Here is a 15,360-nt window from a genome sequence, read left to right on the forward strand (position 1 = left end):
GAAAAAAAATATATCATTACCCGTATGCTCAATATAAGGAGAATAGCAGAAACTCCTAATGCTGGCCATACATGTAATGATTGCGGAGACCCTCAAATGCAAGGGCAGTACAAACACCCCACAAATTACCCCATTTTGGAAAGAAGACACCCCAAAGTATTCGCTGAGGGGCATATTGAGTCCATGAAAGATTGAAATGTTTGTCCCAAGTTAGCGGAAAGGGAGACTTTGTGAGAAAAAAAAAAAAAACAATTTCCACTAAATTGTGTCAAAAAAAAAATATTCTATGAACTCCCCATGCCCCTCATTGAATACCTTTGGGTGTCTTCTTTCCAAAATGATGTCACATGTGGGGTATTTATACTGCCCTGGCATTTTAGGGGCCCTAAAGCGTGAGAAGAAGTCTGGGATCCAAATGTCTAAAAATGCCCTCCTAAAGGGAATTTGGGCCCCATTTGCGCATCTAGGCTGCAAAAAAGTGTCACACGTGTAGTATCGCCGTACTCAGGAGAAGTTGGGAAATGTGTTTTGGGGTGTCATTTTACATATACCCATGCTTGGTGAGATAAATATCTTGGTCAAATGCCAACTTTGTATAAAAAAAATGGGAAAAGTTGTCTTTTGCTTTGCTGAGATATTTCTCTCACCTAGCATGGGTATATGTAAAAAGACTCCCCAAAACACATTGCCCTACTTCTTCTGAGTACGGCGAAGCCACATGTGTGACACTTTTTTGCAGCCTAGGTGGGCAAAGGGGCCCACATTCCAAAGAGCACCTTTAGGATTTCACAGGGCATTTTTTACACATTTTGATTTCAAACTACTTCTCACGCATTAGGGCCCCTAAAATGCCAGGGCAGTATAACTACCCCACAAGTGACCCCATTTTGGAAAGAAGACACCCCAAGGTATTCCGTGAGGGGCATGGCGAGTTCCTAGAATTTTTTATTTTTTGTCACAAGTTAGCGGAAAATTATGATTTTATTTATTTAATTTTTTCTTACAAAGTCTCATATTCCACTAACTTGTGACAAAAAATAAAAACTTCCATGAACTCACTATGCCCATCACGAAATACCTTGGGGTGTCTTCTTTCCAAAATGGGGTCACTTGTGGGTTAGTTATACTGCCCTGGCATTTTAGGGGCCCTAATGCGTGAGAAGTAGTTTGAAATCAAAATGTGTAAAAAATGGCCTGTGAAATCCAAAAAGGTGCTCTTTGGAATGTGGGCCCCTTTGCCCACCTAGGCTGCAAAAAAGTGTCACACATGTAGTATCGCCGTACTCAGGAGAAGTTGGGAAATGTGTTTTGGGGTGTCATTTTACATATACCCATGCTGGGTGAGATAAATATCTTGGTCAAATGCCAACTTTTTTATAAAAAAATGGGAAAAGTTGTCTTTTGCCGAGATATTTCTCTCACCCAGCATGGGTATATGTAAAAAGACACCCCAAAACACATTGCCCTACTTCTTCTGAGTACGGCGATACCACATGTGTGACACTTTTTTGCAGCCTAGGTGGGCAAAGGGGCACATATTCCAAAGAGCACCTTTCGGATTTCACAGGGCATTCTTTACACATTTTGATTTCAAACTACTTCTCACACATTACGGCCCCTAAAATGCCAGGGCAGTATAACTACCCCACAAGTGACCCCATTTTGGAAAGAAGACACCCCAAGGTATTTCGTGAAGGGCATAGTGAGTTCATGGAAGTTTTTATTTTTTGTCACAAGTTAGTGGAATATGAGACATTGTAAGGAAAAAAAAATGAAAAAAAAAATCATAATTTTCCGCTAACTTGTGACAAAAAATAAAAAGTTCTATGAACTCACTATGCCCATTAGCGAATACCTTAGGGTGTCTACTTTCCGAAATAGGGTCATTTGTGGGTTTTTTCTACTGTATGGGCATTGTAGAACCTCAGGAAACATGACAGGTGCTCAGTAAGTCAGAGCTGCTTCAAAAAGCAGAAATTTAAATTTTTGTACCATAGTTAGTAAACTGTTATAACTTTTACCCAAACCATTTTTTTTTTACCCAAACATTTTTTTTTATCAAAGACATGTAGAACAATAAATTTAGAGAAAAATTATATATAGATGTCTTTTTTTTTAAAAAATTTTACAACTGAAAGTTAAAAATGTCATTTTTTTGCAAAAATTTCGGTAAATTTCAAATAATAACAAAAAAGTTAAAATGGCAGCAGCAATGAAATACCACCAAATGAAAGCTCTATTAGTGAGAAGAAAAGGAGGTAAAATTCATTTGGGTGGTAAGTTGCATGACCGAGCAATAAACGGTGACAGTAGTGTAGTGCAGAAGTGTAAAAAGTGGCCTGGTCATTAAGGGTGTTTAAGCTAGGGGAGCTGAGGTGGTTAAACGTGGGCTGGTTTGGTAAGAGCTCCCTTGTAATGCAGCTTACACATTCTCCTTATCTTCATACTAAGGCTAGGTCTACACGACGACATTTGTCGCACGACATTTTGTTGCACTAATGTCGCGCAACAATTTTTATAATGGCAGTCTATGGTGTCGCACTGCAACATGCTGCGACTGCGACGCAACAGTCGCAGAAAATCCATTAGAGATGGATTTTTCTGCGATTGTTGTGTCGCAGTCGCAGCATGTTGCATGTTGCAGTGCGACACCACCATAGACTGCCATTATAAAAATTGTTGCGCGACACTGGTGCAACAAAATGTTGCGCTACAAATGTTGCAGTGCAGTTGGGCCCTATCTGTCGTGCGACTTATTGACGCGCGACAAATGTCGTCGTGTAGACCTAGCCTAAGGGCTCATGCAAAAAAAATACAGATGACGTGTGACATATTGCATCCTTATATTTTTGGGCGAATCCATTGCAACAATGCTTATCCTTATCCGCAAAAAGGACAATAATAGAACATGTTCTATCTTTTTTGTGAAATGGTCCATTTCCGTTTATTTATTTTTTTGCGGACCTATTGGAGTGAATTAAGTTCGACATACCTGCCGCAAAAAAAAAAAAAGAATAAACATGGAAAAATATGTTTGAGTTCTTGAGCCTTAAGGCTTTTTTTTTTTTTTTTTTTTTTTTGAGGATCCGTTGTAACAATGCCTAAAACGGAAAAGAATAGGACATGTTCTATTTTTTTTTTTTTGCGGGGCTACAGAATGGAAATACTGATGCAGACAGCACACAGTGTGGATTTTTTGTGAAACCCGCTTAAATGAATGGATCCACATCCTATCCGCAAAAAACTGGAACGGACACGGAAACAAACAACGTTCGTGTGCATGTAGCCTAAGACTGTATTACACTGGCCAATATTTTGGCTGATAATCGCTAACTTGTGCTCTCATGAACCCTCGTTAGCGATCATCTGGCAGTGTAATATGCCGCTGATTGTCCGATGCTTAAGGCTGGGTTCACACCTGAGCGTTTTACAGCACGTTCCTACGCGCTGTAAAACGCTCAACAGGCAAGAACCAATGATTCCCTATGGGAATGGTTTACACCTGAGCGTTTTACAGCGCGTACGATCGCGCTGTAAAACGCCCGACGCCCCAAGAAGTACATGAGCTTCTTTGGGGCGTCTTGTCGCGCGTTCCCGTACATAGACTTCTGGGAACGCGCGATAATGGGTGTTCGCTTGTTCTGAAGCCGCGATTGTAAACGCGCATACAATCGCGTATACAGAGCGCTCCAATAGCGATCTGCCGCCAGCACACCATTGTACAGCATGGGGATGACCCATGACATAGGATCGCTCCTCCCATGCAGCGGAGGAGATCATTGCATGAAATAGCAGCCGTCTCTGCTGCTGTAATTCAGGCTTTAGTTTTTCCAGGAAATAATCTATTTTATGCACATTTGCAGATAAAGGAACGACTTCAGGACTCTTCAGTGGATGTGTACATAAAAGTCAATGTGACCTCAAAGGAAATATTGCTTTTTCTAATGGAAAAATCAGGATAGTCACCACCTCCTGCTCCTACATGTAAGTAGTCCCTTTTGTTTGGTGCAGTCACACTGACTATACATTGAGTCTCTAGTAGAGAAATGTCATCATATCCGCAGCAGATACCGTCATTAGGTCTGGGAATGGAAATACTCAGAGGGAGGTGGGATTTGTCCAAGCTTCTATGCTGATCTCTAGAAAAGTCACAGAGTGGGCGGGGCATGAGTATGGAAGTAGGCGTGGCCTTGTATTCTAAAAGATATACCGTTATTTACATTGGAAGACTGGCGTCATTTACTGACATCTACACCGGCTCCTATCGCTCTGGATAGTCCCTTAAACTAAAACTATAAAGTGTCTTTTAAGCCTTGCCTTGAATAAGACTTAAGATGCAAAACCAGCAAAAGAATGCAAATTGTCACACCAATAGTCCATGTCGGACTGGCCGGATAGAAGTGCCAAAACCTGATACTAGTGAGTGCCAAAATCACAGCCCTGACCTGTAGTCCGTCAGATAGTCCTTCAGGTGTAAGAGTGGATTTATTACAGGTATTAAAGTCAGTTTATCACTAACTGGGATAAAACGTTATCGATTTATTTTGGATAAGCGCCCATAGAGGCAGACCACGCACTTGCTATGGGGCCCGGTGAGGCTAAATGCCTTTGTCCCTTCCTCCTCGCTTTGGCTGCTGCCCACCAACTGTCTACTCTATAATTTTATTAGTTCCTCCATGGCGCGTGTCACAGTAGGATCCGCCGCTGGCCAATCAATAAGCAGGACGATGGTTTGCTCCCCACACTGCTTATTGGCCAGCTGATCTGCACTCTGGGCTCTGCTGCTTCACCTGCCTGCCATATCTGTCACCATTAGGGACTAGTGTTGATCGAGCACCGTAGTGCTCGGGTGCTCGGGCCGAACACCTGAGTATAATGGAAGTCAATGGGATAACACGAGCATTAAACCAGGCACCCCCTGCTCTGAAGAGGGGGGGGGGGTGCCTGGTTCATAAGAAAATGTCAGAAATTGATGGAAACACTGTAACAGCCTAGGGAGGATGCATGGATGCATCTTGGACTCACTTGTCACTGCTGGGACGGATGTTGTCCGAGCAGTACGCCACTTTTATAGACTGACAATAATACGCACAAAACCAAAGGAAAAAAAAAATCGATTTTAGAGGAAAAATTGTTAGGAAACATTCTTTCCTGTATATTTACTTGTATATAAAGTGCAAGTGCTGGCAAAAATTACAAGGGAGAGTCACTCCGGTACAACCTGTATATCACATAAAGGAGGGCCTCATTCACATTGTGGTACAATAGTTCAGGTAGTGGGACTCCTACACTCATAAAGCCTATGCACTAAGGGAAAGGGCTGCCAAAAATTACAAGGAACCGCCACTCCAATACACCCTTAGTTACACGTAAAGGAGGGCATCATACACACCCTTGAAAAATTATGATTGATGGCCTGCTGGTGACCCTCAAACACATTTGGAGCAAGGGCCTGCTGGTGACCTTCTAAAATATTATGGGCGGTGGCCTGCTGCTGCATTGGTGACTCTAGTTAACCTGGGGCCGATGGCACGTCCCTGTGACGGTGATGATCCATTTGGATGTCTGCCCTAGCAACTTTCTATGTTATTTTCAGCCCAAACCATGTAGAATATGAGTAACTGGGAATCAGTGTTTGATTCCGGAGAGGGAGTCTGAGAAACGGCTACCACATCCAAGAAAGGCAAGCAGGGGGCGCGCAAATCACACACTCCCGACTCGGGGAGGTAGTGACAATAAATAACAATACAGGACTCTTAATATGCTGCTATTGGAATAAGTAATAAAAGATTACAGAGAATGTCACTGCGGTATTTAGGATGAGGAAACGTTATACGGGAGAGGCCCTGCTGCCGCTTTATTGACTCTAGATAACTTCTGCCTGATTGCAAGTCCCAGCGACGTCCACGATCCATTGTTAGCCCAGCGGTCCATACCGGCGCCGCTGCCCCTAACCACTCTTTTCTCTTGCCACCCTGCTGACAAACGCGTGCAGCAACTATCTTAACTCTGCTACATCTGATCCTTGCCAGTGTTTCCTTGCTGCTGGAGACTTGTACTGTGTTGTAGCTTGCATGGGTGTGTCTCTCTTCACCTAAGAGGCAGCACATACACTCCCTCTGTCTCAGCAGCCTATGGCTGGACTGCAGCAGGTATTTAAAGGCACTTCCTACCACAGGAAGTTGCCTGAGCAACCACAGTGTCTAGCTTGTCTAGTGCCTGTGCAAAGGTGTTTATCTTGTCTGCCTTCCTGTGTACCGTATCCTGCTATTAAACTCCTGGACTTTGTTTACTGCCGCCTGCTTTTGACCTCGGACTTTGTTTATGGACTTTGCCTGTTTGCCCTGACCTCGGATCTCGTTAGCTGACTTCGCTTGTTTGCCGCCTGTCCAGACCCGTACCTCCAGGCATCGCAAGTCCCCTAGTATTTTAACCCCCTGGTCAGCTGCCACTGACTTGGGGGACTACTCTGGAGTGGCACCTGGCAGCTACCCTACGGCCCAAGCCTATCCCCACCATCAGGGGCTCTAGTAAATACCAGGTAGCCGCTTAGTTACACTCCTTCGAAGTATACCCAGTCAGTGGCGTAGTGGGTCCACACCCGCTTGCATAACAGTTTGCTAAGGCCAGACCCAGCTGATCTGAACCCTCCAAGTACCACTGAGTTACACCAGGAGTTGGCTCAGCAGCGTGAGCATCAGGATCAAATATTATCCTACCTATGCAATGTGAATATGCGCCTAAATGAACTAACATCTGCTAACCCAGAGTCATCAAGCTTCTCTGCCCAGGTTAACTCGGCTTCTGCTCCGTCCTCTCCCTATGTACCAGGATCTGGACCTCGTCTCTCAGATCCTCCACGTTTCAATGGTGACCCTAAGCAGTGACGGGGGTTCATAAATCAATGCACCCTTCATTTTGAACTTTTGCCTCACAAATTTGCCTCGGACCGAGCTAAAGTGGCTTTTCTTATGCCACACCTCACTGGGGAGGCACTGGTCTGGATCAATCACTCTGGGAGAGAAACAACCTAGTCATACTGGATCTCCGGGTCTTCATAGAGACCTTCCGCAAGGTGTTCGATGTGCCCGGACACACCACTTCTGTCACATCCTCCCTATTACGGCTGTGTCAAGGGAACCAAACCGTGGGCCGGTATGCAGTTCAGTTCCGTACATTAGCCTCAGAACTCGGCTGGAATAATGAGCCTCTTGCGGCTATATTTTTGAAGGGCCTCTGTGGGAGAATTAAGGATGAGCTGGCAGGACGGGATGTTCCTTCCACTCTGGATGACCTCATCTCCCTGGCTACTCGAATTGACCTACGGTTCCAGGTACGTGCCAGAGTAGTGACACGAGAGGGAAGGCCTTGTCATTTGGCATCTTCTCTTCAGCAAGCTCCTAACCCTCTGCCTTCCATGTTGTCTGCAGTTTCTAAGCCCATGCAGGTCGACCGAGTAAGGCTCTCTGAACAGGAACGTGATCACCGCCGTGCCAAAGGACTTTGTTTCTATTGTGGTGTTTCTGATCATGTGCTCCGTGCTTGTCCCCTGAAGCCGGGAAAACTCCTGAGCCTAGGGTCTGTTGGAGAGGCGGCCCTAGGTGAAGATAATTTCTCTCTCCCCCTGACTCTGCCGGCAACTGTGTCGTTTGGAGATAATAGGTTCATGAAGACGACTCTTCTGGATTCCGGATTAGCAGGAAACTTCCTGCAGCAAGCCATAGTGGATCAATATCATATTCCAGTCCGACACCTGCAGAGACCATTGATGGTGTCATCCATCGATGGAAGGGCTCTCTCTGAGTCCGTACAATTTTCTACTGTACCTGTAAGACTACAGGTGGGAGCTCTTCATACAGAAGAGTATTCGTTCCTGATTCTTCAAAGTATTTCCCATCCTCTCCTTTTCGGGCTACCATGGCTCTGTAACCACAAACCAGTTCTTGATTAGAAGTCTGGAGAGGTGCTTCTTTGGGGACAGTACTGCCGTGGAAAGTGTCTTTCTCCTGTTCAGCATGCTTGGTTACCTCGGGTACCACCAAATCTTGAAGGTTTGCCTGCAACTTATCATGCCTATGCCGATGTCTTCGACAAGAAGGAAGCTGAGACATTACCTCTTCACAGGCCCTATGATTGTCTAATTGACCTGGTTCCTGGATCTTCACCTCCCCGTGGTCGCATTTATCCTCTGTCACCTGCAGAGACACAAGTAGGGATGAGCGAACTCGAACTGTATAGTTCGGGTTCGTACCGAATTTTGGGGTGTCCGTGACACGGACCCGAACCCGGACATTTTCGTAAAAGTCCGGGTTCGGGTTCGGTGTTCGTCGCTTTCTTGGCGCTTTTGTGACGCTTTCTTGGCGCTTTTTGAAAGGCTGCAAAGCAGCCAATCAACAAGCATCATACTACTTGCCCCAAGAGGCCATCACAGCCATGCCTACTATTGGCATGGCTGTGATTGGCCAGAGCACCATGTGACCCAGCCTCTATTTAAGCTGGAGTCACATAGCGCCGCCCGTCACTCTGCTCTGATTAGCGTAGGGAGAGGTTGCGGCTGCGACAGTAGGGCGAGATTAGGCAGATTAACTCCTCCAAAGGACTTGATTAATCGATCGATCTGCAGCTGTGGGTCATTGAGCTGCTGATACTCAATTGCTCACTGTTTTTAGGCTGCCCAGACCGTTTGTTAGTCACTTTTTTCTGGGGTGATCCGTGGCCATTTTGTGTCTTGTGCGGTGCTGCGACCAAGTGCATCCAAGCTGCGACCAAGTGCATTTAACCCTCAATGGTGTGGTTGTTTTTTGGCTAAAGCCTACATCAGGGTGAAGCTGTCACACCAAGTGCATTTAACCAGCAATAGTCTGTTCATTTTTTGGCCATATACTACATCAGGGGCAAGCTGCGCCCGTCACCAAGTGCATTTAACCCTCAGTAGTGTGGTTGGTCAAGCTGTCACACCAAGTGCATTTAACCAGCAATAGTCTGTTCATTTTTTGGCCATATACTACATCAGGGGCAAGCTGCGCCTGTCACCAAGTGCATTTAACCCTCAGTAGTGTGGTTGGTCAAGCTGTCACACGAAGTGCATTTAACCAGCAATAGTCTGTTTATTTTTTGGCCATATACTACATCAGGGGCAAGCTGCGCCCGTCACCAAGTGCATTTAACCCTCAGTAGTGTGGTTGGTCAAGCTGTCACACCAAGTGCATTTAACCAGCAATAGTGTGGTTATTTTTTGGCCATATCCCAGTCTAATTCTGTCACTAAATCCATACCGGTCACCCAGCGCCTAAATACTAGGCCTCAAATTTATATCCCGCTAAATCTGTCGTTACCGATGTACTGTTGTGGCTGGGCAAGTTATTTAGTGTCCGTTAAAGCACATTTTTTGTTCAGGGTTGAAATACAATTCCCAATTTAGCAATTTCATAATTTAGTGGTTTCTGCTATATCAGAGCTATTTGAAATCTATCCCTAAAAGGGTATATAATTTTCAAGGTGCACATAGGGTCATTCAGAATAACTTCACACACACCCGCTACTGTGTATTTCCAAGTCTAATTCTGTCACTAAATCCATACCGGTCACCCAGCGCCTAAATACTAGGCCTCAAATTTATATCCCGCTAAATCTGTCGTTACCGCTGTCCTGTTGTGGATGGGCAAGTTATTTAGTGTCCGTCAAAGCACATTTTTTGTTCTGGGTTGAAATACAATTCCCAATTTAGCAATTCCATAATTTAGTGGTTTCTGCTATATCAGAGCTATTTGAAATCTATCCCTAAAAGGGTATAAAATATTCAAGGTGCACATAGGGTCATTCAGAATAACTTCACACACACGCTACTGTGCATTTCCAAGTCTAATTCTGTCACTAAATCCATACCGGTCACCCAGCGCCTAAATACTAGGCCTCAAATTTATATCCCGCTGAATTTGAATACAATACATTGGGCCAAATAATATTTTTGTTGTTGTGGTGAACCATAACAATGAGGAAAACATCTAGTAAGGGACGCGGACGTGGACATGGTCGTGGTGGTGTTAGTGGACCCTCTGGTGCTGGGAGAGGACGTGGCCGTTCTGCCACATCCACACGTCCTAGTGTACCAACTACCTCAGGTCCCAGTAGCCGCCAGAATTTACAGCGATATATGGTGGGGCCCAATGCCGTTCTAAGGATGGTAAGGCCTGAGCAGGTACAGGCATTAGTCAATTGGGTGGCCGACAGTGGATCCAGCACGTTCACATTATCTCCCACCCAGTCTTCTGCAGAAAGCGCACAGATGGCGCCTGAAAACCAACCCCATCAGTCTGTCACATTACCCCCATGCATACCAGGGAAACTGTCTCAGCCTCAAGTTATGCAGCAGTCTCTTATGCTGTTTGAAGACTCCGCTGGCAGGGTTTCCCAAGGGCATCCACCTAGCCCTTCCCCAGCGGTGAAAGACATAGAATGCACTGACGCACAACCACTTATGTTTCCTGATGATGAGGACATGGGAATACCACCTCAGCATGTCTCTGATGATGACGAAACACAGGTGCCAACTGCTGCGTCTTTCTGCAGTGTGCAGACTGAACAGGAGGTCAGGGATCAAGACTGGGTGGAAGACGATGCAGGGGACGATGAGGTCCTAGACCCCACATGGAATGAAGGTCGTGCCACTGACTTTCACAGTTCGGAGGAAGAGGCAGTGGTGAGACCGAGCCAACAGCGTAGCAAAAGAGGGAGCAGTGGGCAAAAGCAGAACACCCGCCGCCAAGAGACTCCGCCTGCTACTGACCGCCGCCATCTGGGACCGAGCACCCCAAAGGCAGCTTCAAGGAGTTCCCTGGCATGGCACTTCTTCAAACAATGTGCTGACGACAAGACTCGAGTGGTTTGCACGCTGTGCCATCAGAGCCTGAAGCGAGGCATTAACGTTCTGAACCTGAGCACAACCTGCATGACCAGGCACCTGCATGCAAAGCATGAACTGCAGTGGAGTAAACACCTTAAAACCAAGGAAGTCACTCAGGCTCCCCCTGCTACCTCTTCTGCTGCTGCCGCCTCGGCCTCTTCTGCTGCTGCCGCCTCGGCCTCTTCCTCTGCCTCTGGAGGAACGTTGGCACCTGCCGCCCAGCAAACAGGGGATGTACCACCAACACCACCACCACCTCCGTCACCAAGCGTCTCAACCATGTCACACTGCAGCGTTCAGCTCTCCATCTCACAAACATTTGAGAGAAAGCGTAAATTCCCACCTAGCCACCCTCGATCCCTGGCCCTGAATGCCAGCATTTCTAAACTACTGGCCTATGAAATGCTGTCATTTAGGCTGGTGGACACAGACAGCTTCAAACAGATCATGTCGCTTGCTGTTCCACAGTATGTTGTTCCCAGCCGCCACTACTTCTTCAAGAGAGCCGTGCCTTCCCTGCACAACCAAGTATCCGATAAAATCAAGTGTGCACTGCGCAACGCCATCTGTAGCAAGGTCCACCTAACCACAGATACGTGGACCAGTAAGCACGGCCAGGGACGCTATATCTCCCTAACTGCACACTGGGTAAATGTAGTGGCAGCTGGGCCCCAGGCGGAGAGCTGTTTAGCGCACGTCCTTCCGCCGCCAAGGATCGCAGGGCAACATTCTTTGCCTCCTGTTGCCACCTCCTCCTTCTCGGCTTCCTCCTCCTCTTCTTCCACCTGCTCATCCAGTCAGCCACACACCTTCACCACCAACTTCAGCACAGCCCGGGGTAAACGTCAGCAGGCCATTCTGAAACTCATATGTTTGGGGGACAGGCCCCACACCGCACAGGAGTTGTGGCAGGGTATAGAACAACAGACCGACGAGTGGTTGCTGCCGGTGAGCCTCAAGCCCGGCCTGGTGGTGTGTGATAATGGGCGAAATCTCGTTGCAGCTCTGGGACTAGCCAATTTGACGCACATCCCTTGCTTGGCGCATGTGCAGAATTTGGTGGTGCAGAAGTTTATTTACAAATACCCTGACATGTCAGAGCTGCTGCATAAAGTGCGGGCCGTCTGTTCGCGCTTCCGGCGTTCACATCCTACTGCTGCTCGCCTGTCTGCGCTACAGCGTAACTTCGGCCTTCCCGCTCACCGCCTCATATGCGACGTGCCCACCAGGTGGAACTCCACCTTGCACATGCTGGACAGACTGTGCGAGCAGCAGCAGGCCATAGTGGAGTTTCAGCTGCAGCACGCACGGGTCAGTCGCACTACAGAACAGCACCACTTCACCACCAATGACTGGGCCTCCATGCGAGACCTGTGTGCCCTGTTGCGCTGTTTCGAGTACTCCACCAACATGGCCAGTTGCGATGACGCCGTTATCAGCGTTACAATACCACTTCTATGTCTCCTTGAGAAAACACTTAGGGCGATGATGGAAGAGGAGGTGGCCCAGGAGGAGGAGGAGGAGGAGGAGGAGGAAGAGGGGTCATTTTTAGCACTTTCAGGCCAGTCTCTTCGAAGTGACTCAGAGGGAGGTTTTTGGCAACAGCAGAGGCCAGGTACAAATGTGGCCAGACAGGGCCCACTACTGGAGGACGAGGAGGACGAGGATGAGGAGGAGGTGGAGGAGGATGAGGATGAAGCATGGTCACAGCGGGGTGGCACCCAACGCAGCTCGGGTCCATCACTGGTGCGTGGCTGGGGGGAAAGGCAGGACAATGACGATACGCCTCCCACAGAGGACAGCTTGTCCTTACCCCTGGGCAGCCTGGCACACATGAGCGACTACATGCTGCAGTGCCTGCGCAACGACAGCAGAGTTGCCCACATTTTAACCTGTGCGGACTACTGGGTTGCCACCCTGCTGGATGCACGCTACAAAGACAATGTGCCCACCTTACTTCCTGCACTGGAGCGTGATAGGAAGATGCGCGAGTACAAGCGCACGTTGGTAGACGCGCTACTGAGAGCATTCCCAAATGTCACAGGGGAACAAGTGGAAGCCCAAGGCCAAGGCAGAGGAGGAGCAAGAGGTCGCCAAGGCAGCTGTGTCACGGCCAGCTCCTCTGAGGGCAGGGTTAGCATGGCAGAGATGTGGAAAAGTTTTGTCAACACGCCACAGCTAACTGCACCACCACCTGATACGCAACGTGTTAGCAGGAGGCAACATTTCACTAACATGGTGGAACAGTACGTGTGCACACCCCTCCACGTACTGACTGATGGTTCGGCCCCATTCAACTTCTGGGTCTCTAAATTGTCCACGTGGCCAGAGCTAGCCTTTTATGCCTTGGAGGTGCTGGCCTGCCCGGCGGCCAGCGTTTTGTCTGAACGTGTATTCAGCACGGCAGGGGGCGTCATTACAGACAAACGCAGCCGCCTATCTACAGCCAATGTGGACAAGCTGACGTTCATAAAAATGAACCAGGCATGGATCCCACAGGACCTGTCCGTCCCTTGTCCAGATTAGACATTAACTACCTCCCCTTAACCATATATTATTGGACTCCAGGGCACTTCCTCATTCAATCCTATTTTTATTTTCATTTTTACCATTATATTGCGAAGCTACCCAAAGTTGAATGAACCTCTCCTCTGTCTGGGTGCCGGGGCCTAAATATATGCCAATGGCTGTTCCAATGTTGGGTGACGTGAAGCCTGATTCTCTGCTATGACATGCAGACTGATTCTCTGCTGACATGAAGCCAGATTCTCTGTTACAGGACCTCTCTCCTCTGCCTGGGTGCTGGGCCTAAATATCTGACAATGGACTGTTGCAGTGGTGGCTGACGTGAAGCCTGATTCTCTGCTATGACATGTAGACTAATTCTCTGCTGACATGAAGACAGATTCTCTGTCACGGGACCTCTCTCCTCTGCCTGGGTGCTGGGCCTAAATATCTGACAATGGACTGTTGCAGTGGTGGCTGACGTGAAGCCTGATTTTCTGCTATGACATGCAGATTGATTCTCTGCTGACATGAAGCCAGATCCTCTGTTACGGGACCTCTCTCCTCTGCCTGTGTGCTGGGCCTAAATATATGCCAATGGACTGTTGCAGTGGTGGCTGACGTGAAGCCTCATTCTCTGCTATGACATGCAGACTAATTCTCTGCTGACATGAAGCCAGATTGTCTGTTACGGGACCTCTCTCCTCTGCCTGGGTGCTGGGTCTAAATTTATGAAAATGGACTCTTACAGTGGTGGGTGACGTGAAGCCTGATTCTCTGCTATGACATGAAGACTGATTCTCTGCTGACATGAAGACTGATTGTCTGTTACGGGACCTCTCTCCTCTGCCTGGGTGCTGGGCCTAAATTTATGAAAATGGACTCTTACAGTGGTGGGTGACGTGAAGCCTGATTCTCTGCTATGACATGAAGACTGATTCTCTGCTATGACATGAAGACTGATTCTCTGCTGACATGAAGCCAGATTGTCTGTTACGGGACCTATCTCCTCTGCCTGGGTGCTGGGCCTAAATATCTTAAAATGGACTGTTGCATTGGTGGCTGACTTGAAGCCTGATTCTCTGCTATGACATGCAGACTAATTCTCTGCTGACATGAAGCCAGATTGTCTGTTACGGGACCTCTCTCCTCTGCCTGGGTGCTGGGCCTAAATTTATGACAATGGACTCTTACAGTGGTGGGTGACGTGAAGCCTGATTCTCTGCTATGACATGAAGACTGATTCTCTGCTATGACATGAAGACTGATTCTCTGCTGACATGAAGCCAGATTGTCTGTTACGGGACCTCTCTCCTCTGCCTGGGTGCTGGGCCTAAATTTATGAAAATGGACTGTTGCAGTGGTGGCTGACGTGAAGCCTGATTCTCTGCTATGACATGCAGACTGATTCTCTGCTGACATGAAGCCAGATCCTCTGTTACGGGACCTCTCTCCTCTGCTTGGGTGCTGGGCCTAAATTTATGAAAATGGACTGTTGCAGTGGTGGGTGACGTGAAGCCTGATTCTCTGCTATGATATGAAGACTGATTCTCTGCTGACATGAAGCCAGATCCTCTGTTACGGGACCTCTCTCCTCTGCCTGGGTGCTGGGCCTAAATATCTGACAATGGACTGTTGCATTGGTGGCTGACGTGAAGCCTGATTCTCTGCTATGAAATGCAGACTAATTCTCTGCTGACATGAAGCCAGATTGTCTGTTACGGGACCTCTCTCCTCTGCCTGGGTGCTGGGCCTAAATATCTGACAATGGACTGTTGCAGTGGTGGGTGACGTGAAGCCTGATTCTCTGCTATGACATGAAGACTGATTCTCTGCTGACATGAAGCCAGATTGTCTGTTACGGGACCTCTCTCCTCTGCCTGGGTGCTGGGCCTAAATTTATGAAAATGGACTGTTGCAGTGGTGGGTGACGTGAAGCCTGATTCTCTGTT

Source organism: Bufo gargarizans, chromosome 2, assembly GCF_014858855.1.
Source record: "Bufo gargarizans isolate SCDJY-AF-19 chromosome 2, ASM1485885v1, whole genome shotgun sequence".
In the NCBI taxonomy this organism is placed as follows: domain Eukaryota; kingdom Metazoa; phylum Chordata; class Amphibia; order Anura; family Bufonidae; genus Bufo; species Bufo gargarizans.